This window comes from Onychomys torridus, chromosome 21 (genome assembly GCF_903995425.1).
Source record: "Onychomys torridus chromosome 21, mOncTor1.1, whole genome shotgun sequence".
In the NCBI taxonomy this organism is placed as follows: domain Eukaryota; kingdom Metazoa; phylum Chordata; class Mammalia; order Rodentia; family Cricetidae; genus Onychomys; species Onychomys torridus.
This window is the reverse complement of record NC_050463.1, coordinates 46281168-46294416: the sequence shown is the minus strand read 5'-3', so window position 1 is coordinate 46294416 and position 13249 is coordinate 46281168. Positions and strand designations below refer to the sequence as shown.

General features: G+C 47.3%; 1 protein-coding gene across 1 annotated transcript in view; it reads left to right on the top strand.

Annotated features, from left to right (window-relative positions):
- Positions 1 to 8134: 8134 nt before the first annotated feature.
- The window catches only part of Greb1 (growth regulating estrogen receptor binding 1), a 131152-nt gene continuing 126037 nt past the window's right edge, over positions 8135 to 13249 (top strand). The window contains exon 1 of the mRNA XM_036171406.1: positions 8135 to 8291. The gene's annotated coding sequence lies outside the window, so the exon portion shown is untranslated. The remainder of the gene's footprint in view (positions 8292 to 13249) is intronic.

The window sequence follows — 13249 nt, the reverse complement described above, 5'->3', positions numbered from 1 at the left end:
AAGAAAGGATGGGCGGGAGCTGGAAAACAGAGAGAAGAAATGAAAGGAGAAATCTGGGAAGAAGAGAGAAGAAAGAACAAGAGAACAAGGAGAAGACTTCAGGGGCCAGCCACCCAGCCACCCAGCCACCCAGCCACCCAGCTACACAGCCGGACATGGAGTAAGAAAGAAAGAAAAGATTTACAGAAGTAAGAGAGCCCGGCGGTGGTGGCACACACCTTTAATCCCAGCACTCAGGAGGCAGAACCAGGCAGATCTCTGTGAGTTCAAGACCAGCCTGGTCTTCAGAGTGAGTTCCAGGAAAGGCTCCAAAGCTACACAGAGAAACCCTGTCTCAAAAAAAAAAAAAAAAAAAAAAAAGTAAGAGAAAAGTAAAAGCCCAGAGGCAATAGATAGACAGGGTTAATTTATGAAAAGCTGGCTAGAAAAAAAAGCCAAGCTAAGGCATTTATAATTTAAGAATAGGCCTCCGTGTGTGATTTATTTGGGAGCTGGGTGGCAGGCCCACCAAAAGAACAAAGAGCCAAAGAGTAAAGTGTAAAATAAAAACAGCCAATAACACGTCCACTGTCAGCAAAAGCCTGCAGGATGGTTTACAGAGCAGAAAACCAGTTTACAGATCAGAAAATCAAAGATCGGTAAGATTACAAAAATGGCCCATGGGGCTAGCTAGCGAGTGGTAGAGACGTGATTTGATTTTCCAGCCAGGTAATTTATTTTGGTATTTGGACCCTTGAGCAGCTTGTTGAAGACTGACCATAATTTCTACCGTCAAAAGGAGTTAGGCCAGGGAAGGAGGGGTGTGACTTAGGACAGGTGAGAGGCACTCCAGGCCAACAAAAGAGCTCAAGCACCCATGGCTGGGGTGGGGTGGGGGGAGAGGGGGAGAACAGTGGTACAATCTTCCCACAGTCCCATAAAAGGCCTAAGCCATGTGGCTGTACCCTGAGGTCCAAATCATTCCTGTATCGTTGGACATCTTTTAGGTGCCTGGCAGTAGGTCAGGAGCTGAAGGAACACCTAACTCCTACAGGGACTTCTCCTGAGGACTAGGAGCTCCCAGGCTGGTGAAGATACATGACCAGAAAGTGTAAGAAATTGAACATGTGTTGGGTGGCAGTGGCACACGCCTTTAATCCCAGCACTCAGGAGGTAGAGCCGGGCAGATCTCTGAGTTTGAGGCCAGCCTGGTCTACAGAACAAGAGCTAGGACAGGCACCAAAACTACACAGAGAAACCCTGTCTCAACAAAAACAAAAAGAACAACAACAACAAAAAGAAAAAAAAAAAGAAAAAGAAATTGAACATGCCCAACACACCATGGCCACTCTAGAGAGGAGGGAAAAATAAGGGCCAACCTTGGGGCTTGTTCATGCATCACCCCGAAAAGCACCTAGAACAGTAAGTGAAGGGACAGTGACTGAGAGATTAGACAACGCACCAAGGGTTTTGTGGTGACTCAACAGAGTTTTAGCCAGTAGATCCATTGTGCCGTTCACTCTGGACTGAATGTTTGTATTCCCTTCTGAAATCCATGTGCTCAGAACTGATGCCCAGTGAACTGGTTTTTAGACACAGCCTTTGGGAGGCAACTAGGCCAAACCTTTCAAGAGTTGGGATGATCTTATAAAAGATCCTGGATGAAGATCAGTTTGTAGAGTGTGTGCCTAGTGTGCACAATACCTTGACTCCGTTTCTATCACCATGTAAAGCAGGTGTGGTGGCACACTTTCATCCCAGGCACTTGGGAGGTGGAAGCAGGAAAGTCAGGTGTTCAGGGTTATCCAAAGCTGAATAGTGAGTTTGAGGTTAGCCTGGGATACCTGAGACCTAGAGGGGGTTGGAGGGAGAGAGGGAGGGAGAGAGGGAGAGGTGAGTTTGAGGCCAGCCTGGGGTACCTGAGATCTAGAGGGGGTTGGAGGGAGAGAAGGAGGGAAGGAGAGAGGGAGAGAGGGAGAGGGAGAGAGGGAGGGAAGGAGAGAGGGAGGGAAGGAGGAAGGGAGAGGGAGGGAGAGAGAGAGAGAGAGAGAGAGAGAGAGAGAGAGAGAGAGAGAGAGGTGAGTTTGAGGCCAGCCTGGGGCACCTGAGATCTAGAGGGGGTTGGAGGGAGAGAGGGAGGGAGGGAGAGAGGGAGGGAAGAAGGGAGAGAGGGAGGGAAGGAGGGAGAGAGGGAGGGAAGGAGGAAGGGAGAGGGAGGGAGAGAGGGGGAGGGAGAGGGAGAGAGAGAGAGAGAGGGAGAGAGAGAGAGGTGAGTTTGACGCCAGCCTGGGGTACCTGAGATCTAGAGGTGGAGGGAGGGAGACAGACAGACAGAGGGACAACACCAGAGAGACCACTTCTCTCTCATTTCTTCTGTCATGTGACATTGGATCATGGGTCTCAGCATCGCCTTTACCCCGGTGGGGGTTTGCTAGGAATGCAGATTCTATGGTCCTATCTAGAACTACCACATTAAAAACTCAGAGGGCTTGAGTATGCTCTAAGGCACTAGCTGGATCCTGGTCTGGTCCTTACTGTCCAAATAGAAAACTAGCTCCTGCTGGCTCTTCAAGTCTCCAATCCCCTAAGTTGATACTTTGTTAAATCAAAGCCAAGTTAACTTTTCTGATATCATATTTTGGGACTGAAGATTTAGAACAAACATGGATGGTGTCCTGGCTAGTTTTATGTCAACTTGACACAGAGCCACAATCGAATCAGCTGGTAGAGTGTGTGTGTGCCTAGTGTGCCTGAAAGGAGGAGACCACAAGTGAGAAACACCTCCATGAGATCCAGCTGTGGCACATTTTCTCAATTAGTGATTGATGGGGGAGGGCCCAGTCCATTGTGGGTGGGGTCATCTCTGGACTGGTAGTCCTGGTTCTCTACCCCCCACCCCCTCCCAGGGTTTCTCTGTGTAGTTTTGGAGCCTGTCCTGGCTCTCACTCTGTAGACTAAGCTGGTCTCGACTCACAGAGATCAGCCTGGCTCTGCCTCCCGAGTGCTGGGATTAAAGGCGTGCGCCACCACTGCCGGGCAGGTCCTGGGTTCTATAAGAAAGCTGACTAAACAAGCCATGGGGAGCAAGCCAGTAAGCAGCACCCCTCCATGGCCTCTGCGTCAGCTCCTGCCTCCAGCCTCCTGCCCTGTGTGAGATCCTGACCTGACTTCCTTGAATAATGATCAGTGGTGTGGAAATGTGAGCTAAATAAACTCTTTCCTCTCCAAGTTGCGTCTGGTCACGGTGTTTCATCGCAGCAATGGTGAACCCGACTAGGACATCAGTGGATGTATTCACTAAGCAGGCGTGTGGTAATGGACACAATGTACTTCGCAGACGGGGAACATGAACATGGATGAAGCTGAGAGTGTCAAGGTGGTCACCCCCACCAAGAGTGTTCACAGCATTTGTGCTCTATTCTGTTTGGTTTTCTTTGTAGCTGCCGTTATAACTACAGAGGTCCTTAAATACTGCCTCGTGCTACAGAGTGAGCTGTTTCTGTGCATATGGAGAACCTATGAAGGCTTGCGCCACCACTGTCCGGCCAGAGTGTCTTTTCTTTTATGGAAGTCCGGTTCTGAAGTGAGGCTGTCCCCAGTCCTGCAACTGGATTTTGAAGGCAAGTCTTGTCAGAGTTGAGTTAGTTTTTTCCAGTTCCATTTGCTCTGGTTTGTTTGGTGAGGTTCTGCCAATTACTAAATGTGCCCTGTTTAAACTGCTCATCTTCCGAACACGGCCGCTGAGTCTATCTATACAAGTTTTGTCTCTGATTCCTTCACATCTAATGGCCTGTTCAGAAAATGCAGAGAATGTCAAGTTCCTTGGCTCTCCACCAGGTGGAGCAACATCACTTTGGGAGTCCAGTCTCCCTCCTCCTCCTCCCCCCTTCTCCCCCCCCCCCCCCCGCACCCCGTGTGTGTGTGTGTGTGTGTGTGTGTGTGTGTGTGTGTGTGTGTGTGTGTGTGTGTGTGTGTGTGTGCGCGCGCGCGCGCGCACGCAAATGGGCAATATCCCTTGAAAGATGGTTGTGAGATGGGGTGGAGAGGATTCAGTTAGATTTGAGTTTTGTTTATTTGTTTGTAATAAAGTCTCATGAATCCCAGATTGGCCTTAACACTTGCTAGGTAGCCCAGGATGGCGTGCACCATTCGTCTGGTTTAATACAGTGCTGGGGACTGAACTCATCACTTTATGCATGCTGGACAGGCACCCTACCAACTGAGATACATCCCCAGCCCCAGATTTACTAGTGATGAAGGTAGAGTTTAGAATTAATATCTCTTGCTAATAAACTACCATATGCAGAAACAAATCAAAGCCTGCTGCTGTGAGTCCTGTGTCCCTTCCCTCCAGCTCCCATCAGTTATAGCAGGAGCTTAGAATGTGGCCTTTTAATTTATTTTTTTAAGAGTATGTATTTATTTTGTGTGTGTGTGTCCAGATAGACAAATACCCAAAGATACTAGAGAATGGATTTGTATTTTGGCAAAGTGGTGTGAAAACACATGTACAATAGAAAGCACAATGTATGAGAGGAGCTGGGCATGTAGGAACCTCATACTAATGGAGAGCATGTCACCAAGTGGAGAAATGTCTGCGTCACAAGGTACATGGCGAGCGTGTGTGTGTGTGTGTGTGTGTGTGTGTGTGTGTGTGTGTAAAGAAATACTATGGAGAGGCCATGGATGTATATGGGAAAGAGTCACATGGGCTTTACATATTTACGGCGGTACATGTGTGTAGGGGATTGAACCACACATGAGTAGACTTTAAGAAAGGAATGCACGGGAGGGTGGGTATGAATGAGACAGAGGAATGTGTGTGTGTGTGACTTTTTAAAGGATAAGGCTAGGCCGAGAGACAAAGGTGTCCAGAAGCCATGTCTAATTGCCTGGCTGACCTCACGGCCTCCGGGGAAAAGACCTCAGATCGATGAATGGGCTTGGAGACTCACAGTTCCTTGGTAAGTTTGAGGTCGATCACCACAGGTTTCCATTTGGCCCCCATTCTTGTCAGTAACATTCTAAATCAGGTTGATTCGATTCAGTTAGAATTAATTTCAAAATACATTCTTTTTTCTATTTTGTTCAAGTTTTAGTTCAAGTTCAATCAAGACATAAAAATCAGTCGGTCAGGGTCAGTTCCAGGAAAAGCAATCAAAAACATTCCTCTTTGTGCTGGTGTTTCAGTTAATGAACTAGGAACAGGGAAATGATTCATTAGGCTACAGAACAATCAACGCCTTTTCTAGTCAGCCCCACTTGGTTTACTAATTAATTCCTAATTGGTAAGAGTCTGTGCAGTTCTAAAATTCATGACAGATTTTCAAAGTTAGGGTTCGGTGTTTTCCCCAAAGTCATTCTAATAACCAGTGAAGGTTTGCAGGAAGCATCCATGTGTTTATGTGTGCAGGGAATCGTTGGATATACACAGAAAGACACATAAGGAAGAAATGTATGTGAGGGTGGGGAGGAGAGAGGAAACTGTGTGTGAGGGAGTGGTTCCCCTGGCCCCCCTCCAGTGCAACACTGTGGCCATATTAAGTTTAACTTTGAGCCCGATTGTACTTTTGTCTTTGTTGAAAGTGATTGTCTTTGTGTGTGTGTGTCGGGGGGACCTTCTGAGTGAGAAGAAGGGATTTGGAAGCTCTTTGTTCTACAGCAGGCTGACTGGGGCTCATGGGCCTGACCAGCTTTGTTAGGTTCTGTTTTTACAGTCATGAGCTAAGTCTGGTGCTCTTTACTTATTATTTACACATTTTTTGTTTATTTTGTAGCACTGGGAACTAGAACCCACAGGCCATGCACTTGCCAGTCAAGTGTTCTTCCACTGAGGTACATCCCAGCCTCTTTCAAAGTTTAAAGGGTTACATTTTAAGTACATGTAAGAGAACTTGTCCTCAATTATGCTGAGAAAGTTAAAATACTCCTTGCCTTTATAAAAAGTTTGCTGACTTTCGGCCTGTATTTTGTTGGGCAGATAAGCGGTCAAACTGTAAGGGTGCTTTCAGGCAAATAACTATCCCACTCACGGATCATGCTGTTTAATTAAACACAGGCACATACACCCACAAATACACGCACCCACAGAGACAGACACACACACACACAGACACAAACATATACAGAGACATGGGAACAGTAGAGGAAGGAAATTCAATAGGAGGAGGAGGAGGAAGAAGAGAGGATATTGGGGTTGGGGAGTATGATTAAAATACATTATATATGTATATACTATGAAATATATATATACATACACACATATATGCATATATATATATATATATATATATATATATATATAAATTTCTATCTATTTTAAAAGCAACTTCATTTTCTAACCCAAACCATGAAGTAAACATGTTGGTTGCCATCCAGGCAACAATTACTCTGTAATTCAAGAATGTTCACTTCCACCTTGTTTCTACTCTTGAAAAGCTGGGTCAGTTTAAATGTCCATCAACAGAAGAATAGAACCATAAATTGTCTCAGGGGCATGACAGGGAATATTACTCAGCAGTTCCAATGCACAGACTGGCTCTGCCTGGAGGGCCAGGCGAATCTTGAAAGCATTCTCGTAAGCAGACTAGAATAAAAGAGTCTAGGTTACAAAATGAAGCAGCGTCATCCCATGCCGAGAGCCACTGTGCCGATAACGGGTCTGTCTAAAGTAGCCGGTTAAGTCCCTTTCGGTACAGTCTGGATGGTTAGGTGAGGAGCTCCAACTGTATTGGAGGAAAAATATTTTTTTTTTTTCTTGAGCTACAGTTTACTTGGTCTAGGCTGGCCTCAAACTAAATGTAACGAATGATGACCTTGAACTCCTGATCCTCCATTCCCCATTTCCTGGAGGGCTGGCTTCACAGTCACGGGCCACCATGCCTGGCTTATGCTGGGTTATCATCTTAGGCAGGGTCAGAGAGTCCCAACTTCTTGAGATAAGTTTCAGTCCAGAAACATCTGCATCCAGTTCGGCTTGGCTGGGTCTTAGACGCAGGGCTCATCAATGTTACTGTCTCTGATCTAGCCTGTGCTTGGGATATTTCCTAATTAGTAAAGGCAGCTGATGCCTCTGCCATTGTGAAAACGGAAAGGAGGGAGGGAGCATTCCTGCCCACTTTTGCAGGAGATTGACACTTATTCCCCCATTGTCTTCCTCTCCTAGCCTGACCATCTCTCTGTTTTTCTAGGATCCTTGGCTGTGAGGCTGACCCAGGCCCTCTGCTGGTACCTTTAAAAAAAAAGTGTTTTCTTTTCTTTCTTTTTTTAAATTGGTATGTGCATGTGTTTGTAGATGCATGTGTGCTGCAGAGTGGAGATCAGAGGACCACTTGTGGGAATTGCTTCTCCTCACCTTCCCTCTCGTCGGGATCCAACACCGTGGTTCAGTTTTTGGCCGCAAGCTCCTGTACCCACTGAGCTATCTCATCAGCTCTGCTGGGGTTCTTGAATGGCAGGAGGGCACAAGGAGCTGGGTATGTCTCTGGCAAGTTCTGAAGACCCAGGGCTTCCCAGAAAGGGATGGTGGCGGCGGAGGAGATGATGATGATGATGATGAGGAGGAGGATGGCTGTGGGTCCCTTCTGTTGTCCGGCTTCCTGAATTTGTCCCACTTCCTCTGCCCGCTGCTAGTGACCACCTCTGAGGCAGCATCGGGAAAGGTCTGTGATATCAGGTTTGTCCCTTCCCTCCTGCACTCATATTTCTGAACCACGCTTGCACCGGGGAAAGTTCGGGTTCCACGGGCGGTGTCCAGGATTCCAGAATCTTCCTCTACGGGTCTTAGGTAGTTTCCTCACTGCAGGGGGCTCATTAACCTCCACAGTTGGGGACCAGAGTCTCCTACCCCAGTCCTCTAGAACCGCCAGGGTGCTCTCCTGTGGTCCACGGACACGCCCTGCGCCGGGTGGAGCCATCTGGGGGAGGGGGGTCTTGTTCACTGGCGCGTCCCCCCACCCCACCCCTTCCTCAGGCAACTGCGGCCAAGCACCAAATGACCTCTGTCCCCGGAGGCTTCCGACTTCCGCGCGGACCCCTCCCAAGCGGGGAACCCGGTGAGAGCCCAACGAGGCTGCTGCTGCGTGCAGCTGGGGCGGAACCGGGCGGGCGCGACACCAGCAGGGTTGGTCAGTCCCCTCCTGCACCTATACCTGGACAGAGCCGCTGCCCCAGCTCAGCCCCCCCCCCCTTCCCACCTCCCCACCTCCCCAAGCACGGCCTCCCGCAAGACCCGGACGGGCGGACTCCTTGGCTCCGCGGCTCCGGGCTTTACGCAGCGCCGGGTCGGGCAGCGCGGGCTCCGAGGACCCAGGGTGAGGACAAAGGGCGCGAGGTGAGGGTGGCCGCTGGGCGGGGGTCTCGCGCCAAGGGCTGTGGGAGGTGTCCGTCTATGTGTGTGCATGTGTGTGAGTGAGTGAGTCGGTGAGCACAGCCGGCCAGAGCCACAGCCAGAGCGAGAGGGCGAGCCAGAGCCAGAGCCAGAGCCAAAGCGCGCCTGGCACATGGTGAAAGCTCCTGCTGCTTAGGTAAGAACTTTAGGAAGAAAGACAGCGCTGCTCCGGGTTGTGTGCGTCGCCGTTCCGTGTTGGGGAGACGGTTTGCACGTCGAGGTGGCAGCCGCGTCTTCTGCAGTACTGGGGACACGGGAGAAACGCGACTTTTTTCCCCTGAGTGGCCATGGGAACGCCTGTGAAAGGCTGGTGGTGGTGGTGGTCACTGGTTGAGGAATTTTGGTTACTGGATCCCAGTTGGGAGCTTGAAACAAAGGCTATTGGCCTGAAGTCCAAGGACGTGTGTGTGTGTGTGTGTGTGTGTGTGTGTGTGTGTGTGTGTGTGTGCTCACTCGCGCGTCGGATCACCAGCGATCACAGTGGTGGTGGTGGTGGGAGGCCAGGAGACCCTCCACGCGGAAAGACACTGGGCCATATTGCTGTCATAGCACATTTGATCCCTGGTCTTGAGGAGCAGCCAAAAGAAATTACCTACTTTATAGACTGAAGTTTTTCTTGAGTCAACTTTTATTATAGAGTCAAGTGTTGCCTCGGGGAGCTTGAAATGTTATTATTTTTTATTAGCCTTTTAAAACGACGAATGCGTAAATTTAACCTGAATAAACACTCATTTATTTGCATCAAGGACACTCTTTTGCCTTTAACGCTGGGTGTTCCAAAAGAGAATTCTGAGCTTCGCCTCAAAAAAAAAAAGAAAAAGAAAGAAAAAAGACGGGCGCAAGTCTAGGTTTGCAGTGCTTGGGGGAATTACGCATTGCAGGGAGTTTTAAACATCACTCAGAATTCTTAGGTTTTCTTCAGTCTCGGCAGCTTTTCAAGGGCTCTGTTGAAGAAACACTGTTTCTGAATGCTTGCTCAGAAGTTTGTTCACGGCACTCAAGCTCCGTTTAAATGTGAAACATCTTCATGGGTGAGGAGATATGTCTGTGTCTCCCCCTGCCATGCCTAACTCTGGTTCATTTAAAGTTTGCAATATGATCTGTGACATTTTGGTTCTCCTGTAACATTTGCACAAGGCGTTCTGTTCCTTCTCATTCTGGTGCTAGTAGTATTCTTTATGGAGTTAGAGGTCATTTCGGTCTGAAACTGGTTTTAGTGGCTTAGGTGGTTTGTGGCTTCAAAGGTTTTAAACGTGGGGACAACAGTAGCAATCGTGGACTGGTAGGTAATTGGAAGTTATCCTTCATGCGGCTTTGTATCCGTACCCTTGTTCAATAATTTTAGCCAGATGTTGAAATCTTATAGTCCAGCTAAGGTTTCTGTGCTTAATACAGCGTTGGTTGCTCTTCCATTTAGGAAACCACTCACAGAGCCCCTGTGGCCTTGCCTGTGCTGCGTCTGGCCTATCATTTCACTTGACATTATAAATTTCCTTTACGTGTGTCCAGTTTGGGGCTTCAGCATTTAATTAATTAGAGGTTCTGAGGCAACCTCCAAGCAGAGCCAACAACAGATCAGAAAATCCAAATGGGAAGAAAGGGGAGTGTGACAAAGAGAGAGGACAAGCCCCTTGCTCACTGCCCCACCCCGAGTGTGAAGGCGGGAGGCAGCAGGAGTTGACAGCAAGGCCGTTTATGAATGGTCCTGCATCTGGAGAAGGGAGCTTGCTTTGCAACGCCTCGCCTTTCCCCTTCCAGCTTGGTGGTCCAGACATGGCAAGGATGCCTTTGGAGCTTTTGTGGAAGCGATGGGATTGGGACTAGGGCATCTCTTCTAGAGGGTGTGTGGATTTCTAATCCTGCCCCAAATACCACAGGCAGTTAATACTGTCAGTCGGTCATTGCTTAATGGATAATTTTGGCTCTTGGTTCAGTTTCTAGATACAGTGATAAATTGTGATACTTCAAAGCCAATTATACCCCCCCCCCCCGCAAAATATGCCAGGAGAAGGCTATAGCAGAAGTAATACACATTTGTGACCTAAACTTTAAGAATGTGTAGGGGAGCTGGGCATGGTTGGCGCACGCCTTTAATCCCAGCAGCTGGAGGCAGAGGCTAACCTGGCCTATAGAGCAAGTTCCAGGATAGCCAAGGCTACTCAGAGAAACCCTGTCTTGAAAAACCAAAACCAAACCAAACCAAACCAAAACACCAAACGACAACAACAACAACAACAAACCCCTAAAACCCCCCAAAACAAACAAAGCAGAAGAATTTAAAAAACAAACCAGAAATTATAATTATGATTCATATTTAACTACTTGCACTTCTTGGCATAAATTTCCTTGGCATAAAAATGAATTTCTGGTTGTTTCTAAAACTTGGTCTTTTTTTTTTTTTTTTTTCCTGAGACAGGATCTCACTGTGTATCCATGGCTACCTTGGAATCAATCCACTTTGTAGACCAGGCTGACCTCCAAGTGATCTGACCTTCACTGATCCCCATGCCTCTGCCCCCAGAGTGCTGGAATTAAAGACCTATGTCAGTCATCATGCCAAGAAGTTGGTCAGAATTACAAGATATTCAATTTATTACATTTTGTACCTGGCTTTTCTACATAATGATTACGAGTATTGAGTCTCTTACTTTAAATAATGACTGTGTATTTTATTGTGTAGACAAATTATAACTTAACCATTTCTTTATTGTTATTTTGTTGTTGTTCTTTTTTTTGGGGGGGGTTCAAGATGGGATTTCTCTGTAATAGTCCTGGCTGTCCTGGAACTCACTTTATAGACTAGACTGGCCTCAAACTCATAGAGATCTGCCTGCCTTTGCTTCCCAAGTGCTGGGATTAAAGGTTGTGCCACCACTTCTGGCTTGATTGAACCATTTCTATAGCAATTTCCTATACTTTCTTTCTACAGTGAGAAAACACCCCTGACTGATGGTAATAGTGTATCTCAGCCCTCCTGCTCTTAGCAGGTGGCAAAAGATACTTGATTTCTGAGTCAATAGGTAACATGAATGAAGTCTTTCTTGGTCCCTGTGGGAATTATCTAGTTTTTAAACCAGCTTTTAGGTCATTTAGCCATCCCTAAGATACGATGAGTTACAATTTGCATTTTATTTATGCTGCCAAATTAAGTTTTTTTGGGGGGACAGAAATTTGTGCCTTAATTTTGTGTACTAGGGTCTGGTGTGACATAGATATGTGTATAGTGTTTTTCCCTTTTCTTTTGAGTGGAAGAGATATATTTCAGCGTTTGTGTATGAAAACCCCAGCTCTCTTGGAAACATAAATGTAAATCTTTTTTTAAAATAAGGTTTAAATATGTGTGTATGCGCATATAAATGCAGTCACCTATAGAGGCCAGGAGAGGGCATTGTGTCCCCTAAGCTGGAGTGACTGGTGGTTGTGAGCTGCTTGATGTGGATGCCCAGAACAGAACTCAGGAACTCTTCAAGAGCGTGGTCACGTTCCAAGGCACTGAACCATCTCTCTGCCCCCCAGTGTAAATCTTGATACAATTGATTCTTATGACTCTTCATTAAGGAAAATTCCAAAGCTACATCAGTGTGCCCTGATAAGCAGAGAGAGGTAGATTAGACATGAGGTTGTATAACAGAATGGCCCAGGTCCAGTCAGGGAACCTGTTTTACTGTTCACTGTGACCTTGGGGGAACTGGCTCTGCTCTCGGGACTCTTGTTCCATCTATCCCTTAAGGAAGTTGACCTGGGTCACCTACAAGCTTGTAAGCCTTGCCTTTTAATCTACTGTGGTGCCTCACGAATTGTAATGCTTGAGTCAGCACAGTGTGGATTCTTGGGTCCCCACTTAAACCTGTCCCGAAACTCTATGACTTCAGGTAGCTCGGATGGGCAATCAGGTTTAAAAAAACATTACTCCATGAATATAGCCAAGGTAGCGATGAGTGCAAAAGAATAAAGTCAGGGCTGCGAAGACAGCTCAGTCACTTAAGCACTTGCCTTGCATACACGAGGGCCTGAGTTCAATCCCTGGACCCTCCTAAACGGTGTGCGTTTTCCTCCCTTGCAGACCTGGAGCCTATAAGGTAGATGTGTAGAGCCCAACTGACTGTGGAATGTTGGGGGTAGGAGGTGGGGATGACATTCATCCTTCAGGAACTCTGGGAATTGACATGTCCTTGACTTTCCCCAATCTTGTAAGGATTTGGGAAAGAAATTGTGAGATACGGTATTTCTGGACTGGAGTCTACACAGACAGTTTCACTCGAAGTTATAAGACGGAGCCATACAGCGGTGACACCGGTTCTCACCCTTCCTAACGCTGCGACCCTTTAACACAGGCCCTCATGTTGAGGTGACCCCCCCAACCATAAAGTTATTATAATTTTGCCACTGTTATGAATCATAATAAATACCTGATATTTCGCATGGTCTTAGGTGACTCCTGCGAAGAGGTCATTCGACTCTCCTAAAGGAGTCATGACCCACAGGTTGAGAGCCATGTCTCCAGGACACCCACCAGAAGCACTGAGGAAGAGCAAGTCTTTCTGTGGTAACCCACCGCCCAATACAATGGCTGGCCCATAGTAGGTGCTCGGGAAATATTTGCTGAGTGAATGGGTGTTTGTTCTTCTTGGAACTTCTAGAACACTGGCAGCAACCATTAGAAAGGAATTAAAGGTTTACCTCTGACATTTAGTCTCCCTATGAGTCAAAAACATCATTCAGTTTAGTATCGTGTGTGGGGATTTGGGCCCGTGGAGGTGAGAAGGGGTCGTTGGATTCCCTGGAGCTGGAGTCACAGGGGAGCTGCCTGATGCGGGTGCTGGGAAATGAACCCTGGTTCTCTAGAAAAGCAGTACGTGCTCTTCTGAGCCATCACTCTAT